Below are 20,756 nucleotides of genomic sequence, written 5' to 3' on the forward strand. Positions count from 1 at the left end.
GCTGGGCTACGCACAACTTTGACATTATCTTCAAACTCAGCATTGCTGATTAGTAAAGGCTTGTTTTGAATTCATGCCGCAGATGGAAATTTGGGGGGGGGGAATACCAGTTCTCATTTAGGTAGAGGGGTAATTCGTGGGAGTATCTACCCTCATAAGGGTTCAGTGGTCCCCCTGGTGAAGAAGACCAGACCTTTCCTCAGCTTCTAGCCACTTGATAAGGACAGGTGATGTTCCTGGTGAAGGTGATTCTTCTTGGCCATCACTGATGTTCTGGTGCTCTGAGACTTGGGACAAAGTCATCGCTTGTCCCTGGATGCCCAAAACCCCTGCTCTTCACTCCAAGGCCAACAGAACAAGTAAAACCAGACAAGCTTAGCCACCTCGTGTCTCAGCAGTGCAGCATCCTTTTACCTAGCCTACAGAGCTGACTTTGTCCCCTTTGTCCCCCTCTTTGGGCCAGAGGAGCTGTGCCCTAACAGCATTTGTTTCCTCTCCTCTGACTGTGAGAGGAGGCCAGGGCAACCAGCTCGGGTGGGTGTTTCTGCATCATAGGCACCAAACAGGAGGTGTGCAGATCCTCCCTCTCCTGTGCTGCAATGCGGTATCGGAGGAGAAGGGCTTTGTTGAAGGCTTGCGTTGGGCTCCTGGCCCTGAGGCAGCTTCGCTAGGCTCAATTCCCTGTTGTCCTGCACTAAGCTAACCAGAAGGTTTCTGGGGAAATGTCGGTGGAGCTCCACTACCGCAAAATCCAGCACAGCTGAGTCATCACATCTGCACCACTCGGATCTGCTCCGTCTCCGCGTGAGATGAGAGCTGTTGCAATGCAGCCACATAACCTCTGAGCGTGTTGTGAGTGTCACTTCCTCCACAAAATAAAACAAAACCCAACTGCAGGGCCCTAGGGGCCATTGCTCAGGGATGCGAGATAAACAGTGGCGAGCACAATATGCTGATATGGGCAACGTGAGAAGCAACCTGACCTGGTCTACCAGGCACTGACCTCAGACAAGCAAAGACCCCATAGAAAGGCACAGACGTGTTGTAGCTTGGGGTGCCTGCAACATGATCTGCTGGGGAGTGTATCATGCTGAGTTTCTGTCCCTTTTGGAGGTCTGAGTAAGTCTGTGATCCCCTAATGCTGGGCTGGGTTCCCTCAAAATCCCAAACCATTCATCGTCCCACAGCCATGAAGTACAAGTGCCTGCTTCATCCCATTTTGCCTATCCTTTTGCAACATATTCCCCACTGCTTCCTGCACACAAATGCTCTGAGTCTCTCCCAGCAATGCCAGTTACTCCATTTTCTCCTTCTCCACCCCACCTCATGCCTCATGCTTGCTCTCTTTTCCCCTCCATGGCCATCCCCCCATTCACCTTTCTGGCCATAGTAATCTGTCCTTGGCCACCTTGCAGAGCATCTCCTGCTTCTGTTTTCAGGTCTGCCAGCTTCAAAGGCAGGCAGGACACTGGGGTAATAATGTCCTGGATCAGCTCTCAGGGCGTTCTGGTAGAAATGGGACACCAAGGGACATGCATCAGAGAATGTCCCCTGGACCATCTGCTGCTTCTTGGCCATTGCTTTCCTCCTGCCCTTCAGCTTTCATCTGGCCAAACTGTTCCGTGTCCTCTCCCTGGTCTTTACCTCACTTCACCAGCCCTTTTGTTAGTAATCTTTTTTTTTTTTTTTTTCTTTTTTCTTTTCTCTGACTGCTGCATGGGAAATCTGGCAAGAAAGCACAAATCTCTAGGCAAAATGGCCAGGAAATACCTGATTTATGTGCCTTTTGTACCACAGTTTTGGGCTCTCAGAATTACCTGCCTGTTTTGATCAAAGTACCAATGAAATACTTGCTCAGTGGAAAGCAGGTCTATCCACAGCTGGCCACATGCTGTGCGCTCATCAGCAACCAGTACCTCTGCGGTATAAATAGACACCTATAAATAGATGTGTAGGCATCTTTCCTGTCTGGAAACCTTCACCTGATGGAATCTGTCAAGTCTCGAGCTGCACCTGGTGCTTTGTGGGCTTCAACTGATCTTGAAGTTGAACTTCATAGAATGAAGTTTTATTGACTAAAGAGTTCTTAGTCAATATTCTCTCTATTGACTCCTTAGTCAATAGAAGTAAGGAGTTAAATGCACACTGCTTGAGATATATTTCATTTTTTTAGAGCGACTGTTGATGGGTCATCTAGCATACAGGCAACATCACCATCCTAGACCATCATGTCGGAATAAGGAGCACAGTCAAGATTCAGTTACCACCTACTTGTGTTTCATGTTGAGGAGGTGTCTGATGGTCTGACCAGGATGCTGTGCCCAAATGGAGTGCAAGAGGCTGTCACCAGTCTGGAGGTTTGCTTTGCCACCTGTAGGGGCCCACATGGTGAAGGGTGATGGCCTGGGCTGGGGAGAACTGAAGGTTATGAAGGGAGAACAGCTTGCCTAGTGCCACATGGCTCTCACAGGCTGGTCTGTGGCAGAGTCTTGCATGCCAGATCTTTTGGCAGTAGAGCTGTTGTTACACAATGCCCGAATACCTGGCTTCTCCTGAATCAGGCAATTAAAATATCATGGTTTCCACAGCAACATTGCTACCGCCACGCTGCACCAACATTTTACTGCACTGTGTTGGGGTGCTGATGCAAGTTACAGTAATAGATGCACCACAGGGAAAGAGGGTGAAGCTTCCCCAGTATTGAGATGAACTGAAACTTGAGGTGTTGAGGGTCAAAGGCTCTTTTAGGCCCAGCTCACCTGACCTCCTGCAAGACACAGGCCCCAGAGGTCTGGCCAAGGAGTCCAGCAACTTCAGGGCACCCCATGGGCAAAAATTCTCACTGGCTGCCTTCATCTAATGTACAGCCTTCTTAGTTTGCTTTCTAAAAGGGTGAAAAATAAATACTCTGAAGTGGCCAATAAAGGTTGATGACAACAGAGCTCAGAGTTTTTCCTGATGAGCATCACCAATTGGCAGGGAGGCGAAGCAGCAGAAGTCTGCCTATTTGTGGACAGGTCACCACAACACAGCCGCGTGTGGTCCTGCAGAATCAGACAAGGCAGATCCACATCTGTATTTCATGTGACCTGGCAAGCATGTTGCCGCAGTGATTCTCCATGGCATGCTATCCAATCTCAGTGGGGAAACCAGGACGTCTGCTCTTTTGTCTTTTGCACTGGACAAAAGGGTAGGATTAGGTCAGAGGACCAGCTCAGAGGGAGAAGCCCAGCATTTAACTCCCTGCTCTATGAGAAAAAACAGAAAACCTATTTGTTTGTAGCTCTTGCTGCATGCCCCAAACCCAGAGACACGCGATTTACAGTTGTGACCCCTTCACCTTTCTTGTTCCTCAGAGGATAAAATAGTTTCCTGTTTATTCCAATGGGCAGATGTTGTATTCACGGGGGAGAGCAGCATTCATGGTTAAAGTGGCTTAGGTCCAGATACATTTTACAGAAGTTGCTTGGTTTTATTTCTGGGCCATCCAGCAGCTGAATGTCATGCCTTTGGGAACAGGAGAGTCCCAGGCAATTCTCAAATGCTTGAATATGGGAGAGGACTCGGTCCCCCCATGCTGGCATGGGCAAGCGGGGAAAAAGTCCTGAAGGTTTCCTCAGCCCCTACAGAAAATATTGTGTGTTGGAGCTAAAGGGTCTCCCCCTCCTTCTGCATCTGGTGCAGCTGTGCTCCAGGGTGTTCTGCATCACCCAAGGGAGAGCACAGTGCACTGTCCCAGGATCTCATAACCTTGGCCAAAGCTTCTAGTAATGAGCTGAGATGCCCAAAGAAGTGGGACATCCAGAACTGGTGAGGAAAACCCCCCGTAGTCAAGTTCTCTTGTGCCTGGACAAGAGAAGTCTGTGGAAAAAAGCAATCCCTGGAAATCATCAGAGAAATATTATCACCATGGGAGTCCCTCCACAAGCTGCTTTTGTGGTCACTTGGAAGAAGAAAGTGTCCCAGGATGCAGAGGATACAGCCCCTGGGGAGATCCTTGCCAGACATATGATGGCCATGGGCCATTTCTGGTCTTCTCCATCAACATGGAAGGGGCAATTAAATTTCAATGCCCTTGGGCAAGGAGCATCGAAGACAAATGCAGGAGAAAGACAAAGCCTTCTGCCTCCTGCGTCTGTATGTTTCTCTTTTGACATCAAGAGTACTTCTCATCTTTGCTTACCATTTTTACTTCTGCCTGGCAGGGCTGTGTTGGCTGTTTGTATTTTTAAATGCTACAATGACCCAGATTCGAAAGAGGCAGGTGGTGATCCAGGCAGCAGGTTTCTATTTGTCTCTGCTCATGCAGTCAGCTATGAATTGCTGAAATGGATAGAAATCAAAACCTAATCTCCAGTGACCCATACACGGGCATCAGAGTCATCATTAGGCTGGAAATGGGGCACTGAGACACGGGCTGCAAAGTGGAGACATGGCGAGCGAGCCCAATGAATCAGCCATGCCCTCTGGAAAAGCCATAGCTGGTACTAACCCTGATTGTACTCGCTGGTTTTGCTTTCCAGCAGCACCTACAGTGTGAATCTGCAGGTCAGGGAAGATGCTGGCTCACAGGCAGTGCATGAACTAAGGGCTTGGGAGAACCCCTATTGAAGCGATGATTTGTTTTTAGCATGTAAGCCAGCTGCTGTTGAGTAAGAAAGGATGTAAAGGGTTCTGTTCTGGGCCCCACAGCAAGAGGTAGGTGAATTCTCTACAGCAAAGATTACTTGTAAGGTCTTCTCTCTTAAAGATGCTCTGAAGAGTTTTGCCTGGCTGATCTGCATTTGCTGCTGCTTCAATTACGTCTTCTGATGAAATTAAAGCTACTTCTGCTTGTGCCATTGATACCGGTTTGTGACAGTGTGGTGTCCCAGGTACAGCTTTCAGTCCCTGTATCAGCTATGCACTCCTCCCGTGCTGTTGTCCTATTGCCACCTCTGGTCTGTTTTCATCACTTCTTGCACCCTGTATGCTGCCTCCATTCCCATGGCACATGCATAGCCTTATCCCATACATGTCCTCATCATTGAATCACCTAGCCACCCCCTTTGGGGCCTCCTCCACTACTTGTTTTTCAGTTTCAGGGAGAGTGTGGATCGGGGCCCTGCTGCCTGGAAAGAAAGGAGTCCCTGCTTCGGTGCATTTCAGGCCAAATACGTTGACAAATAGCAGAGGTGAGGACTGTGATGTGTTAGCTAGAGAAAAAGTGATTGCAGTGCTTCTCTGCAGAAGGTAAATGGGTTTCTATTTAAGCGTAAGTTAAATATCAGAGGAATGATGATCTTACAAATGAAACACAACACCTCCAGGGGCTTATTCCTATATGAGCCACTAATTTACTGTGTGACCTTCAACAGTTCATCCAAACTCTCTCTGCCTCAGTCGCTTCTTGTGTCAAACCATCCCCGTGACAGATTCCTTCCTTGGGGAGGTCTTGTGAGGACTATGCATCTCCACAAGATCCTCGAGGGATACATCAGAGACAAAGCATTACCTCGCTGGGACCGCATTTAATATTCCCCCTGATGTAATGTGGCACATCAGCTCGCCTGTGCTAAGCCTGGAGCCTCCCACTCAGAGCCCGTCCCACCTGCCTCATGCGAAGGCGTGTGTTGCCCCTTTGTAGCCACTTCTCAGCACCACTGCTTCCTCTCACCCTGCTTTTCCCGGTATCTTTTTAGCCTCCCTAACACCTCCTCTCTTTCTGTAGCCTGCCGGTCTTCAAAGAACAGCCCTTGCCTTGGCACAGAGGGGCACAGCCTATCACTTCCCTTCAAAAAGAGATGTTGCCTCAGCAACCAAAGTTTTGAAGTCAGGCAAAGTTCTGGAAAAAAAAAAATATACACCAAAAAACAACAATTGCGATGGGAAATGACACTCAGGAACAAATGTACGACGTTGCCATGGCAGCCTGAATACTTGCATGGAACTTGGTGTTTTGAAAATATAAAAAGACTGTGCTTCAAGTGAGTCCAAGTAACTTAATGCCTTTGTCAGGTAGCTGCACAATGCCAAGTGTCTGGTGTTTATATTTTATACCTGGCGTGCGAATGACTCTAGTGCTTCTGAAATGGGAGCGACTTCTGCTCTCAATTCGATGGAGGACTATTTCAGACTGCAGGCTTTGCTGGGTTGCCTGGCCTGGTATTGATCTGTTGGGGTTATTTCTGTCGTTTGAAGTCCATCGGTTCTTGGTTGTCTTGGTTTCCATGTCTGTGTTTTATCTGTTATTTCATTTGATGCACTTATCCGACAACGTCTGGGAAAAAAAAAAAAAAAACAGCAGGTGAATTGTTCAGAGACATGGATTTTCTTCCTAGTCCCACAATAATCCATGCCTTGCCTCTGAGCCATGAAGTGCATGAGAGGCTTTCAGGGGGCACAAACTGCTTCATCCAGCTCCTAGAGCAGAACCAGAAGTGATTTTTCTCTGTCGGATAGGTTTCTTCCCCTAACTGCAGCGAGGAAGAGGAATAAGTAGCCCAGGCTGTATTCCAGTGCCTGTTTTATGGATGGTCTTTGCAAACCCGAAGGAGGGAACCAAGGCCACCTGAAGTTCTGCAAGTCTAGAGGACCATCCAGATCTGGAGCTCACCACCTATCTCTAGATAGGCTTGAATCTCCTGGCATTTGACATCTATTTGGTAGGGCTTCCTGTGGCCTTGAAGGGCACAAAGAGAGAGGGAAACCAGGTTTTAGTGACCTCTTGCTATTATCCTTGACCATCTCAGGGAGACAGCCCTCTGGTAAAAGCAGTGCAGGTAGGAAAAGGTCTGTGTGATGCAGAACCAGAAAAGGGCTGATATTATGTGGACCAGCCACTGATCCAGTGCTGAGAAGTTTAAATCCTAAATGATCAACAGGAAAGGGAAGGGTTCTCAGCACCTAACTGAGAAACAAGCTGGGACCCCAACACTGCAATCTGTTCCTTTTTGCTAGACTCTTACTGAGAGGTGAGCACGGGGATAGTTCTCCCAGCAGTGCAGATGCCTTTAGCAGAGCCAACCCACTGCTGTTGGGTGGAAAACAGCCTGGCTGAGGACTCACCATGCTGTGAGTGCCAAGAGGCCAGTGATGGCCCACTGCGTGCCATCCCGGGTTGGGTATGTGCACAGAGAACCGTGCCACGGGGACTTCCCACTCCAGGCTGGACCACAGCTCAGAGGTCACGTTCCACCATCATCAGTGAACTCTTTGTTTTCTCTTGTCCACTGGAGAGTACGTTTCTATTGCCCAATCCGTCCTCGCCTTGCATCATCTCTGGTTCTGCTTTATCTGTGCTGGCCTCCTCCCCGTTGCCCTGGGTGGTCCGGTGTTGGCTGCTCTCACTTGCAGGCTGTGCGGGAGGGGTCTAATTTGGAGAGGGAGCGGGGATTTCTGTGCAACTTGGCAGGAGCTCAAGCCATGTGCCCAAAGCCTGCATCTCCTGGGCTCTCTTCCCCAGGCCACCACACTGAAATTCCCACTCCCCTGGTCCACACGCACACCTCACCCCGCGCTGCTCCTCTCCAATTAGAGCATTAAGGAGATAGTTTATGTCAAGCACTTTGGAGAGGACGTCTCTGTTCTTAACTTAATTATTTGGCCTTACAAAGGTTTCTAGCCTCTCTCTCCCCCTTGACAGTTTTATTATGGAAATATTTTTTACTCTGGGCTCTCTCCTTTGTGTTTCTCTATGGCGTTTACAATAGGGGCTTCTCAGTGCTTGTTTTCAAGTAGCTCAAACGAGAGATCAGTTTCAGACAAAACACGCAGCTGGCTCTGAGGAGAGGAATGGAGAAATGCTGACTGTTTCACAGAGACATGCTGTGCTCAGCTCCAGCACCCCAGCATCCAGTCCCCACACCTTCCTTTTCTTCTCTTGGCCTTGATGCCTGCAGCAGACTCAAGGGAGAGGACCAGCCTCGTGCTCTGTGTCAGGTCTCTCTCCACAGCTGTGCCCTCCCAATGTTATTCGGGACCATGCAGCTATGAGCTTCATCCCTCGTGGGAATGCCCTGCGGGTATGAGTCTGGATCTGAGCCCTAAAGGCTTCTCCAGAGCCATACCCACAAGCACTGCAGTACGTCGAGCCTCCTCCTAGCAATGCCTGGCTGCTGGCAGGAAGGACATATCAGCTTTTGGAGCTGTGCTGCTCTGCCTAGATTCTGCTTCTTGCCTACGGTGTGTGCAGAGCCTTGCAAATGGGCAGAAAGATGTGGTACTGACCAGGCAGATGAAGATGGGCTCCAGGGAAAGGTAAGAGAGGACATCGAAAGTGAGGTCACTTTAAATGTTTACTTGAAATTGAGCCCTTGATTTGAGCTTGTTTGATGTCCATGGCAGTTTTCCTGGAGATTAATTCCACAGTTACACCATAAAAACTGTATAAAATCCATAATCACCAGCACATTTGGGATTGTGCCACTTTACAAGAAGAGCACTTGCTTATGCTCAAGCCTACAGTAATTCCACTCAGGAGACATATTTTGTGCCATAAGGGTGAAATATGTTTCTGAGACCCATACTTTACAGATTTAGAGGGACAGAAACCACTTCTAAATCTACAGAAAACAAAAAACAAAAAAACTACTTTTGGCAAACATCATTTACTGAAATTAAAGTATCACCCTTCCCATGATTTGTCCCACTGCTTTTTGTTATTTTACATACAACAGGTTTGTAAAAGAGCATCACAGTTTGAAGGACAGTATGAAGGACAGGGCATTAAAAGTCGATGGTGTGGACCATGGCCTGAGCAGGTCATCCTGCCCCAGCAGTGAAAGCTTGCAGGGAGCAGAATTCATGCAGGGCTTTCAGATAAGGAGTGAAGGTCGATTTCATGTTGGTGTTTTTCCTGAGGTTGTAGTTTCTGTCTGGATTAAAAGGGATGAGTAAATCTGAATTGGTGGGAATGAAGCAGAAACAGTTTCCTAGAAAAGTCCCAGTGGATCCATGGTGGTTACTTTGCTAATATTTTATTGCTCAGGGTTGACTCATTCTGTCCAGAGTGGACCTGATCAGCAGTGACAGAGTCTGCCTTGCAGGACAGAGCCTGGTGACGTGGATTTTTCTGGGATGATGGAGATGGCCATGTGCCATTGCCTTCAGCAGTTCCTCACAGGACCTGGAAGCAAGGCTTTTGCAGGTAGGTGTTGTGTTACTAAGCAGCTGCCTGCAGTTTTGGTGCATTGGTTCATTGGTTGTGGTTTGATGCATCTAGCATGTGCAAAAGTGCGTGCATGTGCATGCTTGCACTCATCTTTAAGTCATAAATCACCATGCCCCTCAGCCAAAGGAAACTGTCATTCCCAAATACCCCAGAGAACTGCCAGCTGAAAACACTACCAGCATAAATAACCATGGAGACTTTCAGTTTCCCACATCCCAACATAGGGATATGGCTACAATTTCTCACCATCCTTAATTTTAATTTTAATTTTAATCTTTTAATTTTAAAAAAGCACCCATGGCTGAATGAAACCCTGCTTTCTGGTCTCAGCAGCTGGCACAAACATTTATTTATAGTGTGTATAGAGATGTGCAGAACCAGCTGTCAGCCAGCCCACAGGCTCTTGCAACTCCTGGATTTCTGCTAAGCTGGAGCTGTAGAAATTAACTGTAAAGTCATGGAAGGCAGAGAGGGAGGCTGAAGGTCACACCAGACCTTGGCACCAGAGGGGAGAGTGGCATCACTGATAGTGCCAAAAAGAAGGAAGGGCGGACGAGGGAGGAGACATTAGGTGTTTGTTAGTTGTTGCCAAAAATTATGCAGGAGGAAATATGAGAAAGGTCATAGGAAACCTAAGTCAAGAAGGAAGATTGGGAAAAGGACACTGCAGAGATGTCAGAGCAAAGGTGGTAGATGAGGGGACAAGACCAGGGTTGTAGTGGTGGAAGCAGCCAATGCAGGTTTTGGATGAGGGGTGAGGCAGGTCCAGCAGACTAAGGCAGGGTTCATTACCATGTGCCACCAGGCTAGTGTAGGGTTGTCCCAGCTGTGGACAGCACAGCAGTCCTAGGACAAACATCAGGACATAGGACCAGTGCAGGCAGGCGTATATTTGGAGCCTTGGGTCACAGACCACCTTGGAGCAGCAGGAGGTATCTGGTAAGGTTTGGTGTCCAGGCTGGGGAGGTAAAACTAGAAGACACAATCAGTGACAGAGCAGTGTGAGCAGGGTTGGGTTGGGGCCAAACACAGCTTGCAACCATTATAAGAAATGCTGCTGCATGCTCATGCTAAACAGATGCCAGCTTTTGGCCAGCCACATGGATGGCTGAGTTAGAACAAGTGCCAGCACACACCATAATAAGCACACCACAGAACAGCACGCTTAGTCCCTGGCCTCCTCTACATCACTGGGGCCATTAGTCCTTAAACCTAGGGACACTGGTTACCAGGATATATGGGGTCCCACTGGACATTTGCTCTCCATCTAAATCTTATCTATCCTCCAGCAAGGCAGGATGCAATACCACGAGGTAGTAGGGCTACGTACAGAACAGCTCCTTGCATCCAGGGCACAGCCTTTATGGGTTGGACCAGGTGATCTTGGAGGTCTTTTCCAACCTTAATGATTCTATGATTCCTGCTTCTTGCTTATGTTCCTGAGGGCCTCTCATCTGGCACTGCACTGGTCTGTGCTTCATTTGCAACCATATGTTAATGGCCAGTGTGAAATGCAATGGTAAAGTGGGGTTTCCAGCTACGATTTCCTCAAGAGCTCTCATCCCAGAAGGCAAGCCAATGTCTCCTCTTGGGACTGGTTTGCATCCAGCACTGAGCCCAAAAACACTGTGCAGAGGTGGTGGCACCATAGCTCTCCACATCCAGGAGAACTTGTGGAACATGGCAGGAAAAGACTGAAGTGTGCTGATGAAGATAACATAAAGGAAGACCTGAAATCAGAAAGGAGGAGGGAAGCATTATTGATAAGTACCTAAGCCATCAGGATGGACCTGGAGTACAGCAGAGTGGAACAAGTTACGGCAGGTATACTAAAATAAATGACTCAGAAAAAGGTCAGTCATACTTGATTTGCCAGAGCCAATTTGTAGGCTGTGACACGCAGCAGTGACCACTTTCAGATGATTCGTTTTGAGGCAACTGTGAATTTATTGTCTTGGGAACCATTGCCCTGAGAGGCTTTCAGGCAGTGACGTCTAACTGTGAGGAGAGTGAATTTCAGTACAAATGGGGTGAAGGGAGCACAGGCAGAGGCCTTTGCATTGTTGGGTAGATGACCCTGGTCAGCAAATGAAAAATTTCACTGAATTTAAAAAGATTTTTTTTTCCCCAAAACCTTCACATTCCTAATCTTTACTTCATACCAGAGAAGAGAAATATGCTAGGACTTCAGAAAACAAAACAGAATGAAAGAAAACAAAAAAACAACAACCCTTTGTAATTTTCAATATCACATTTTCCACCAAAACCAGGAATGAAAATTGGTGGAGATGGCTACCCATCTTGGCAGGAAGAAAACAGCTCATCTCTAAACATTTTAAAGGAAATTCAGATGGCTTTTCACAGCAGTGTTTTACCATGCCGTGTCCCATGTCTCTCATCTTGCACAAAGGGTCATTCCATGAAGACCCACTTAGGACACCCTTTGGTAACAACATCCTCCCAGTAGGGTCTTCCTAGGACAGCCCAGATAACAGAACAAAACATTTCTTCTAAAAACAGCTCTCAGACAGTCTCTGGGCACTCTCCGCCTGGTTATATAAGTGGCTTTTGAGTACAAAATGTGGTTTGGTCATTGCAAACTCCCATCCTTAAAAAAAAAAAAAAAATTACGTTGGTGCTTCATGGGGAGTGTTTACTCCTGCTTCCCTGAGTTCCAGCCGTCAAACAAATGGGTTTTGCTTAATGAAAAGCACTCTGCAGAACAGCTCCCTTAGCTGGGAGATGGGGGGCGAGGAAAGGAAATAAATAGGGAAAGAAGAGATGTATTTCTTCTTCTCTTTGAACTGCAGATTTGTAGCAGCATCCCCCATTCTGCAAATTTGTTATACATGGAGTTGTTTGACTGCAGAGTTAAAATCCATAAAACAAACTAATTCATTTTAAGCTTCCCACATGGATCTCAAAAAGAACAAGATATTCCTTGTGTACTGCAGCACAACGGGGAGCCTTTTGTTATTTTATTTATTTATTTATTTATTTATTTTTAATTCTTACCCTGGCTGGGTGGGATGCATTTCTGAAGCTAACTGTACCCCTTTCTTGTCTGATCAGGATTCTTTGCTTCATTGTAGAGAGTAAGTCCAGTTGAGCGGAGCTGGGACCTTTAGGGAAAAGGGTCGTGTTGCCAGACAGCAGAAAACACAGACTTAGCAGAGGGATGGTTAACATCAGCCCTGACCCTCTAAATGAATGTTCTCAAATATAAATATCAAAGATTTAAAAAAACACAGATCTTGACTATTAAATGGAGTCAGACTGTTTAGGAACTGTTCTGAAGATTGATGCCGGTGTTGTAGCAGCCTTCAGACAATGGTTCCCAGCCCTTTTTGCTCTTACACTGTGCTTGCTCTGGCTCTATGAATGGTACTGCTCACACGACAGACTCAGCACAGCCATACTCACAGAATAGTGTTCTCCGAGATCCTACATACTGAAGGCATGAGAGCAATTACTGATAAAAACTCCATAAACTGATAAAGAGTGGTTGCATTCAAAGAAGTGAGCTGCAAGATGAAAAGAACACCATTTAGCAGATCCATTCTTCTCCCTCTATGCATCCAGTGTGGTGACAGAAATCAGAGCCAGGATTTCCAAAGCAAGTTAATGTTATTTGTATTAGAAGAGTTGATGTAAATGTAAGATCACACCAACAGCCATAGTGGTGCAAACCGAAGACCCAACTTTCCTTTGTCTTTACCATTGGGCAATTTTACATGCATAGGAAAGAGTAGAAAATGAGTATATCACGAGTGCTCTTGCACAAGGAAAACCCTGCCAAAAAACAGTGGTTATGGGAAATCCTGAGCTGAGAGGTGCTTCTGGGTGACTACGTTTAATAATCACTGGAGAACCCTATAGCTTCCACAACACCTCAGCAAGAAGTTCCACTGTGAAATAATAAGCACTTTTTGCCAAGATTCAGAGAATTTTTGCTGACGTCATTTTAACTATGATTTTATACTTGACGGTCTTGAAAACATTGTAAAACTATAGGAGAACAAACTGGATGCTGTTCTGCATGTGTCGGATTGTGAACTGAAATCAGGGTTACAGCTTAGACACTTTATTGCTAGAGACAAAAATATGTCAGGCTGAGTTACCACCCAGAAGCCTGGTGATGAGCAAAAAAGCCTCCCAAACATCGAGGGGACAGAGAAAGCAAATAACTCCAAATCCTATTATTGTTACTCATAAATTAGAATATTTCCTAAGATAGAAATAGAATATTAGAATATTTCTAAGAAACAATATGCAAAGATATTTTCATAGAGTGTTTTTGCACAGCACATCAGTCCTCAAATTTATTACCAAAAAAGGTGTTTCTTGGTGCTTTTGAAATGTTTTTCCCAAATCCGGGTAACACAGTATTTTCAGGTGGTCATAAATATTTATTTGGCCAGTGAGTGCATGGGATGCCAGTGTTATGGAGCCAAATGACATTCCTACAGCTTTGCCTGGTACTGAGCTTAGCCATACATGCAGATGAAGGCAGCTGTGGAGCTTTCATCTTATGAAAATGTTCCTAGAGAGATGGAAGAAGGAGAGCTTTAAACAATGTTGTGGAAAGAGGGTCATGTGGGAATGAAATGTTTCACACGATAAGCAAAATCAAAATAATAAACCAAATGTTAGAAATGAACAAAGCAACAGAAAGAAAAACAATAAATATTTTGAAATAAATAAGTGCATCCTCATGGAGATGCCCTTTACACAACCTAGTGCCATGGGTTTTGCTCTTTGCTCACCATTTAAGGAGCTCTTTGCATTATCTGTGCATCATTGCAACATTGATCCTAGTATGCAATGAGTAATTTTGTTTGCTTTCAGTGAAAAGCTCCAGCCCCCTAGCTTGGTTACTACAGCCTTGTTCTTGTAACCACTCTTGAGATGGTGCCTGATATTGTTCCACTTATTCATTAATAACATGTGTTGTGGCTTCTTCTGATGTAAACATTAGCAAAGCTTTCATGAAGTTTTTAATAAACTTATCCACCACTGCATGCATTAAAATGAAAAATTATCGATGACCCCTTTTGCAAGCCATTAATGATGACATGCAATTTAGCTGATGAATCACAAGTTCGCTGTAGATTTAGGCTATGTTTGTGTCCGTCTCAGTGGAGTCTGTCCCCTACTTCTCCATGGTAACTGCGCCGTCTTTGACATCACTAGCCAAAATAGAGCATGGAGGTTATAAAATCCTGAGGGGGTGTGGGAAGGGGAATGGTAGAGGCAGAATGAAAATACAATTCAATAAAGGAAACTTCTTAATGCTTAAGGCACTGGACTATGTCAGGCAAGGGATGTCTGAAATCTGAGAAATGGGGACATCAGCATTACAGGGCTAGAAGTTTGAGTACGGTTATTGAGACTAACATGGAAAGCAAAATAATCTGTGACTCCTTTTGGAGAGAGTCATGATTCATTCAATACATATGATTTTCTTTTTTGGCATGAGAAATCTTCTCCATCACAATGAGGGTACAGGGCCCCATGTTGGGAGTCAAGAAAGCTCTTTGGCAACTCAAGACAAGACAAGCCCAAAAATCTTAGAAAAAGTGCCCTAAAGCACATACCAGTACTGCTCGATCATTATCATGAATCTTGTGGTCTGGGATGCTGCTTTTCTAAAATTTGTACCCCTAGAAACCAGGAGCTAGATGACCATCACAACTTCAATTAAAACAAAAACAAAAACAAAAACAAAAACAAAAACAAAAACAAAAACAGATGGAGAGACAAATCTGACAAAGACCAACTTACTTGGCAGTTCAAAATCATAAATAGAAGAAAATGAAACCAAAGTTGTTTTGTTTCAAAGTTGGTACTGCAATTTGGATTCTGTTGGGCAACAAATGAGCTTAGAAGATGTGATGTGGGGTGGAGGAGACAGTGGGCATGGGAAAGGGCCGAGAGGATGGGTAGATGTTTAGGCTCATCTCTGTTCACTTTAACAAGGCTGTCAGTCTGGGGAGGGTTAAATGTTTCCAGGGGAATGGAAACTCAGCTCCAGCCTTGTCAGAGCTCTGACGTGTCAACACATATAAAATAAACAGACGTGGAGCGCTAAGATAATGCACATGCACCAGGTCTGTGCAATGTCGGGATCATTTTGGTTCACTTCACAAAACTATTATCCCTTTTTGACTTGCACAGTAAGCCAATTTTAAATGTCCTGTGGACTGTTTCATTTAGGAGAAATAAAGCTGATAATGGAGCCCTGTATTTCCTTACTGTAGCCCTGCTTTATTTACAATGAAGGTACATGAAACCCTGTGTCCTTGGACAAAGCAGGAATGAAACAGCAAGAAACGGCTCCTTTGTTCACAATTCTGAGTTAGCATTTGGTCCAAAATCTTTTTCTCTTATGTTCTTTCATTCTTGTCTTTTCCCTTAGCACTATGTGTTTTTTTCATAAACCAGATGAAAGTAGAAGTTTTGTTTACTTTTACTTAAAAACAAAAATATCTTCTAGGAAAATTAGGAAGCAAGCTGTACTATGAACAGCAGAAGGAATGTAATGAGAATTCCTATAAATTTGTACCCACTGTCCCCATAGTTATTTCCACTCAGAGCCCAGACAACACAGACACTGAACATCTGGCTGATATCCGCTCGCAGTTTGATGTGATGGTATACCAAACTGGATAAAAAGCTGTTAAATGCACACTGCGACATTTTCCTCAGCAAGTTCCTAGCTTGGATACCTTTGTTTGGTCACTGATTTTCATGAAACTTGGAAGAATTTGTTGTCTTTGTGACTTTCACTGTATAAAGAGACTGCTGGACAGAAAACCTCGTCTCATGTCCTATTTCCTTAGGAAAGCCAGATGAAAATGGATGAATAAAAAATAAAACCACCTTTCTTTTTTATTAATATTATTTAAATCAGCTAAAGAAACAAAGAAACAATAGAAGGAGGAAGAGAGAAAGGGAGGCAAAAATACAGGAAATGAAGGAAAAACTACATTTGAAGCTAACATGAGAAGAGAAAGAAAAAAGCAACAGAGGAGAAATCAAGATGAATAATCAAAAATAATCTACAGATATAAATTAGGTAAAAGAATTTTACTCTGCTTACTTTATAAAATGAATTAAAGCTGCCTTGCAAATAGCAGTGCAATTAAATCACATTTTTCTGTTGAAGTCAAACATAAAAGAATAATAAAATTTAGTTGTGCCATCTGCAGAAACAGCTGTCAAATGTCTGCTATCTCTGTTTATTTTGGTAGAAATGAGCGAGTTGGGGCCCTTGTCTGTAAGTACAACATATATATAATTAGATTAAGAGGCAAGGTGTCATGATACCATCCTTTCTGGAGCCTGTTTTTGCCAGGTGCTTAAATGTTCATGTTCCAAAAGGGTTTTGGCTGAAAAGATGCATCTCACGCTGTGGTCAAAGACCCAGTGTTGAGGTTTGCAGCAGGGCTGAGGGTAGTGGCTTTTCCAGGAGCTGTCAGAGAGAGGCATCGGGTCCAGCCCAGGTTCTCAGCTCAACCCCAGCCTGATGGGCTGCAGGGCCAAGGGATCTCTAGCCACCTATGTGCCCCGTCTTACTTCTCTGAGATTAGGGCCTGCCAGGTCCTCCAGAGTATCTGCTGCCACAGGGGTTGGGATTCAAGAGAGGGAGTGCCACAACTGCTCCGTGGGGTCACAGCAAGCAGCACCTAACTGAGTGACGTGGCACACCAGTACCTGAAAACCAGGTAGACTTCTAGACTGATCATTGAATGTTGCTGCCCATCTCAAAGGAGAACAGAAGGCTTGTAGCTCATTGGGGTCAGCTGTCTTGTTCCTCTTCAGCATGGGCTTGACATAAAGCTCTCCTGAGGACACCTGGTTTCTTGCTGGTGTGGTTGGTTCACTCATTGCTGAGTTGCCCAGAGATCTGACCAGCTTCATCGTGTCCCCATGTCCCATAGCAGCCTCAGCAGAAGGAGCTTCCAACTGCTGCTGCCTGAAGTGGTGAAGTCCCCCTTGTCCTGGGTGAAGATGCAGTTATCTCAAGTGATGAACGTGGGTGTGCTCCTGTCATGTGATGGTGAATAAACCCTGGCTGTATGATTCACATCGCTCAGATGCTGTGAGATGAGTGCTGGGATGCAGGGGCTGCTGCGTAGGTCAGAAGAAAGTGAGAGAACCTGCAAAGTAGTATCCTCCCTGTCAGGTCAGGAGAAGGGTGCTGATTAAAAGATGTTTGATTTCTCAAGCCTGGTGGTTTTCTCCTTCTCAATGTCTGTGCCCCCAGGTTTGTGATCTGCTTCATGAGATGTGCGTTGGTCCAGGTTTCACAGCGTTATTGCTTGATTTCATCAGTGAGTGCCAGGCACACGCTGGTGAGGAAGGTGGGGTGGGATTTGACTGAGCCCTACGTGAACAGCAGATTTAGACACAAACAAGGAAATTACAAAGAAGACAGTGAAATGATCTTAACTGTGGCGCTTATGGATTCCCTGGTGATTTTTGTCATCTGTGCTCAATATTCCCCTGAGGCAAAAGCCACGTTTCTGAGCATGGGGTGGAAAGGCTGCTGCTGCCTGGCTGGGAGGAAGGCTCTGCGGCTGCTGAGGGCCAGATGCTGCAGCTTGGTTTTGGAGAAGGTGCTCCGGGAGGCAGAGGATGCCCACGAGCTGGTAGGCAGAGGATGTGATATAATAGCGTGGCTCTCCGCCATTGGACCCAAGTTGTAGCAATTACTGCAGATAATTACAGGTGTTGCAGTTTTATCACTATGCTTCTTCCAGAACTGTATATCTTAGCACATTTCAGAAGAAGCAAGCAACCCACAATCAGCATGCTAATTAGCAGGGAGTGATGATAAGAAACACTGAAGAGGAGCTGGAGAAAAAAGAATAAAATGCTGCAAATCACTCACAGGACTGGGCATCACTGTTCTCAGCCAAACCCAGGCGCTGTGGTTGGTCTCTGGGCTTTTTGGGGTGAGGTTTCTAGTTTTTGAAGTAACATTTTCTCTTGACATCCTCGTGTGCTTGCAGATGCCCCCACGCTGCAATCTCTGATGTGGCAGAAATGGCTGCAGATGGGCTCACATGAGCCATACCTGCGGCAGAGCAGAGCCCCACAGTGCTGCTGTGGCTGTGCTGCTGGCGTTTCAGAGTAGCTTTGGGCAAGCCAGGCCAGGCACACACGACAGGTTCCCGTTGGAAACCTGTCTCCTGGGAATGCCAGGAGGCTCCTGGCTGGTGGACAAGGAACCTCGCTTTGGAAATGATTCACAATTCATTTTCCCATAAACCACACAAAACTTGCCCTTTCTTTTAATTTCTTCTGTTTCCTGGGCTCTCTCCCAAATGCTTCCTCAGAATTTCCATGAAAACTAACTCACAGCATAATGGAAATAAAATTAAAAAGTATATTATATCTTTCACCTCTCTCCTCCCTCCACCCTCCTAAAAATCTAGAGGAATTTTTTTGCTCACTGCATTTTTTTAAGGTAAAAATGTCATGATGAATGAATGGGGAAGTTCATTTTCATTTTAATATTAAACTGCAATGGAGTGGGGCTCCCACTTTTCTCTCTGAATGAGCCACCATTTGCTGAAAGCTGTTGTCTGTAGGTATGCCTGTACTAAGTGCATTGAACTAACTTCAAATCTATTCGTGGTATAACTAAACTTCTACCAATCTCTAAGTGTGCCTACTGGGTGGATTTGCAAAGTCTAATGTTAGACTAGCAAAGAAAATCCCTCCCAAGGAACTGCCCTTATAGCCAAAGGACAAAGGCTCTGTTTAAAATGGTGGAAATCAAGGCTCTGACAGGGACTGGGTGAAAAAAACATCCTTCTTAATGTACCCTCTCAGTGAGATAAGTACTGACTTTTCACAGCATTAAGGAGGAGGAGAGGTAAAGAGAATTGTCTGGGCCAAACTGAAGGAGAAAGTTTTACATACATTTTTCTTAACAAACAAGATGTTAAACAAGATTAAAGATGGTGTTTCAGATCATCCTGAAGCCTTTCTGCTGAGCCCTGGAGGAAACACTTCACTTTTGTGTTGTGTGTCTTCTGAAACTCTTCCTCTTTCTTTTTTCTTTCTTCTTCTTTTTTAATTTTTTTTTTTTATTTTTACTTTTTGTAGTTAACAGAGAAGCGAGTCAACAATTCAATCAAAAACAGCTTTGAAATTCAATGGCTGGAATGTTATTTGAATGTCTGAAGTCAGTCTAAAAAATGTTGATGCAATTTAGACTTTTCCAAAATGGAACATCTCATTTTTCACATATCTAAGTGACACCGCCTGACATTTTCAAAATTCCTCCTTCTCTTCACGCTTTTCCTTTCCCAGCCAAACTTATTTGCTGGATTTGACCCAAATTTGCAAGCATTTCCATTTAGTATTTGCCAGAATTTTTCCAGATGATCTGGTTGTTCTAGGGACCAGAAGAAGCCATGGGTTGGAATAACGAGGGCTGTGTGAGAAAGGATGAGCAACCTGGGTGGTTGACCAAGGGTTGACCATTGCTAAGGGCCCTGGCCACCGTCCTCACTGTGGATGCTCAAGTCTAGCCAAAGGTGTGTCACAGCAAAGACACCTCTTGGGGACAAAGAACTGGGAGGAGAACCTGGAGGGCAGAAAGTGCCTGGGGAAGAAATGAGGGAAAATAGAGTGAGTTAACCAGGAACAACCAAAACAAACAGCGAGTGTATTCTCCAGTAACAGTAAAGCTGTGATAGTTTGTCCCAGCTCGGTAATGAACTGAATGCAACAGAATTGGTCTAAAGCAGACTCAAGGTCTATTAAGAGGGTTCACACAAAGGGTTAGGCTCAGCCTGTGGAAGAGTATCTTCACCTGAGCTAGCCCAAATGGGAAGGGGGACAGGGTGAAGTCCAAATTGCAGGCTCAGGGATGCTCAGGGATGCAGACCAATGCAGCCAATGAGAAAAGCTGTGTTCTCCTTGTGGTGCCAGAAGAAGACATGCAGATAGCACTGCTCAGATCTGCCTCCCCTCAGATAACACCATGCTTCCTGAAGATAAAGCTCCTTTATTCAGATGCCAGATGGGTTCCTTCTGACCCTGGGTCTTGGGCCAGCCTCCTGCAGTGAGGAGGCAGAGCCAGCCCCATGGCATGCAGCAGAGCAGGCTCATGGAGAACAAGAACAGCTGCTTTTGCTGGTGGTAAAGGAAACAGGAGCAGGACATCTGAAAAATATAAAGAGTAGAAAATCTAGGAAAGAGTTCCAGGAAAAGGTATCTTAAAGAATAAGCAGTGAGTTTCACTCTCTTCTATTTTTTCTGGCCACTCATCCATCTAAGCCTGCTGTCCAGCTGAAGGGTCAGGATGGGAGCATCTGCTGGGGCTACATGGTGCTGGGATGTCACAGCAGCTAGAGACGGGCAAGTCCTCTAGGCCCATGGGGACCTGTCCTCCCTCCTCTTATTTATGCATTGGGCTGGCTTCCATGGTAAATGACCAAATCTGTTTCTCTTCACATCTGTGTTCTGTGATATTTAAGCAGAAGAGATTTATCCATGGGAAAAAGGACTTAGCCACAGGGCAGGGGGAAGCCCACATATTTTAAGTATTCCTCAAGGATACAGAAGATATCCAGGGATAAAGGAA

At 45.4% G+C, this 20,756-nt stretch overlaps 1 long non-coding RNA gene across 1 annotated transcript; it reads left to right on the forward strand.

Moving 5' to 3' along the window:
• Nucleotides 1-610: 610 nt before the first annotated feature.
• On the forward strand, nt 611-8,697 carry LOC137846929 (uncharacterized). The gene is made up of 3 exons (XR_011090663.1): nt 611-1,119; nt 5,079-5,174; nt 5,711-8,697. It is a non-coding gene; the product is annotated as an uncharacterized lncRNA (long non-coding RNA).
• The last annotated feature ends 12,059 nt before the right edge of the window (nt 8,698-20,756 follow it).

The sequence above is a fragment of the Anas acuta genome, chromosome 1 (genome assembly GCF_963932015.1).
Source record: "Anas acuta chromosome 1, bAnaAcu1.1, whole genome shotgun sequence".
NCBI classification, from domain to species: domain Eukaryota; kingdom Metazoa; phylum Chordata; class Aves; order Anseriformes; family Anatidae; genus Anas; species Anas acuta.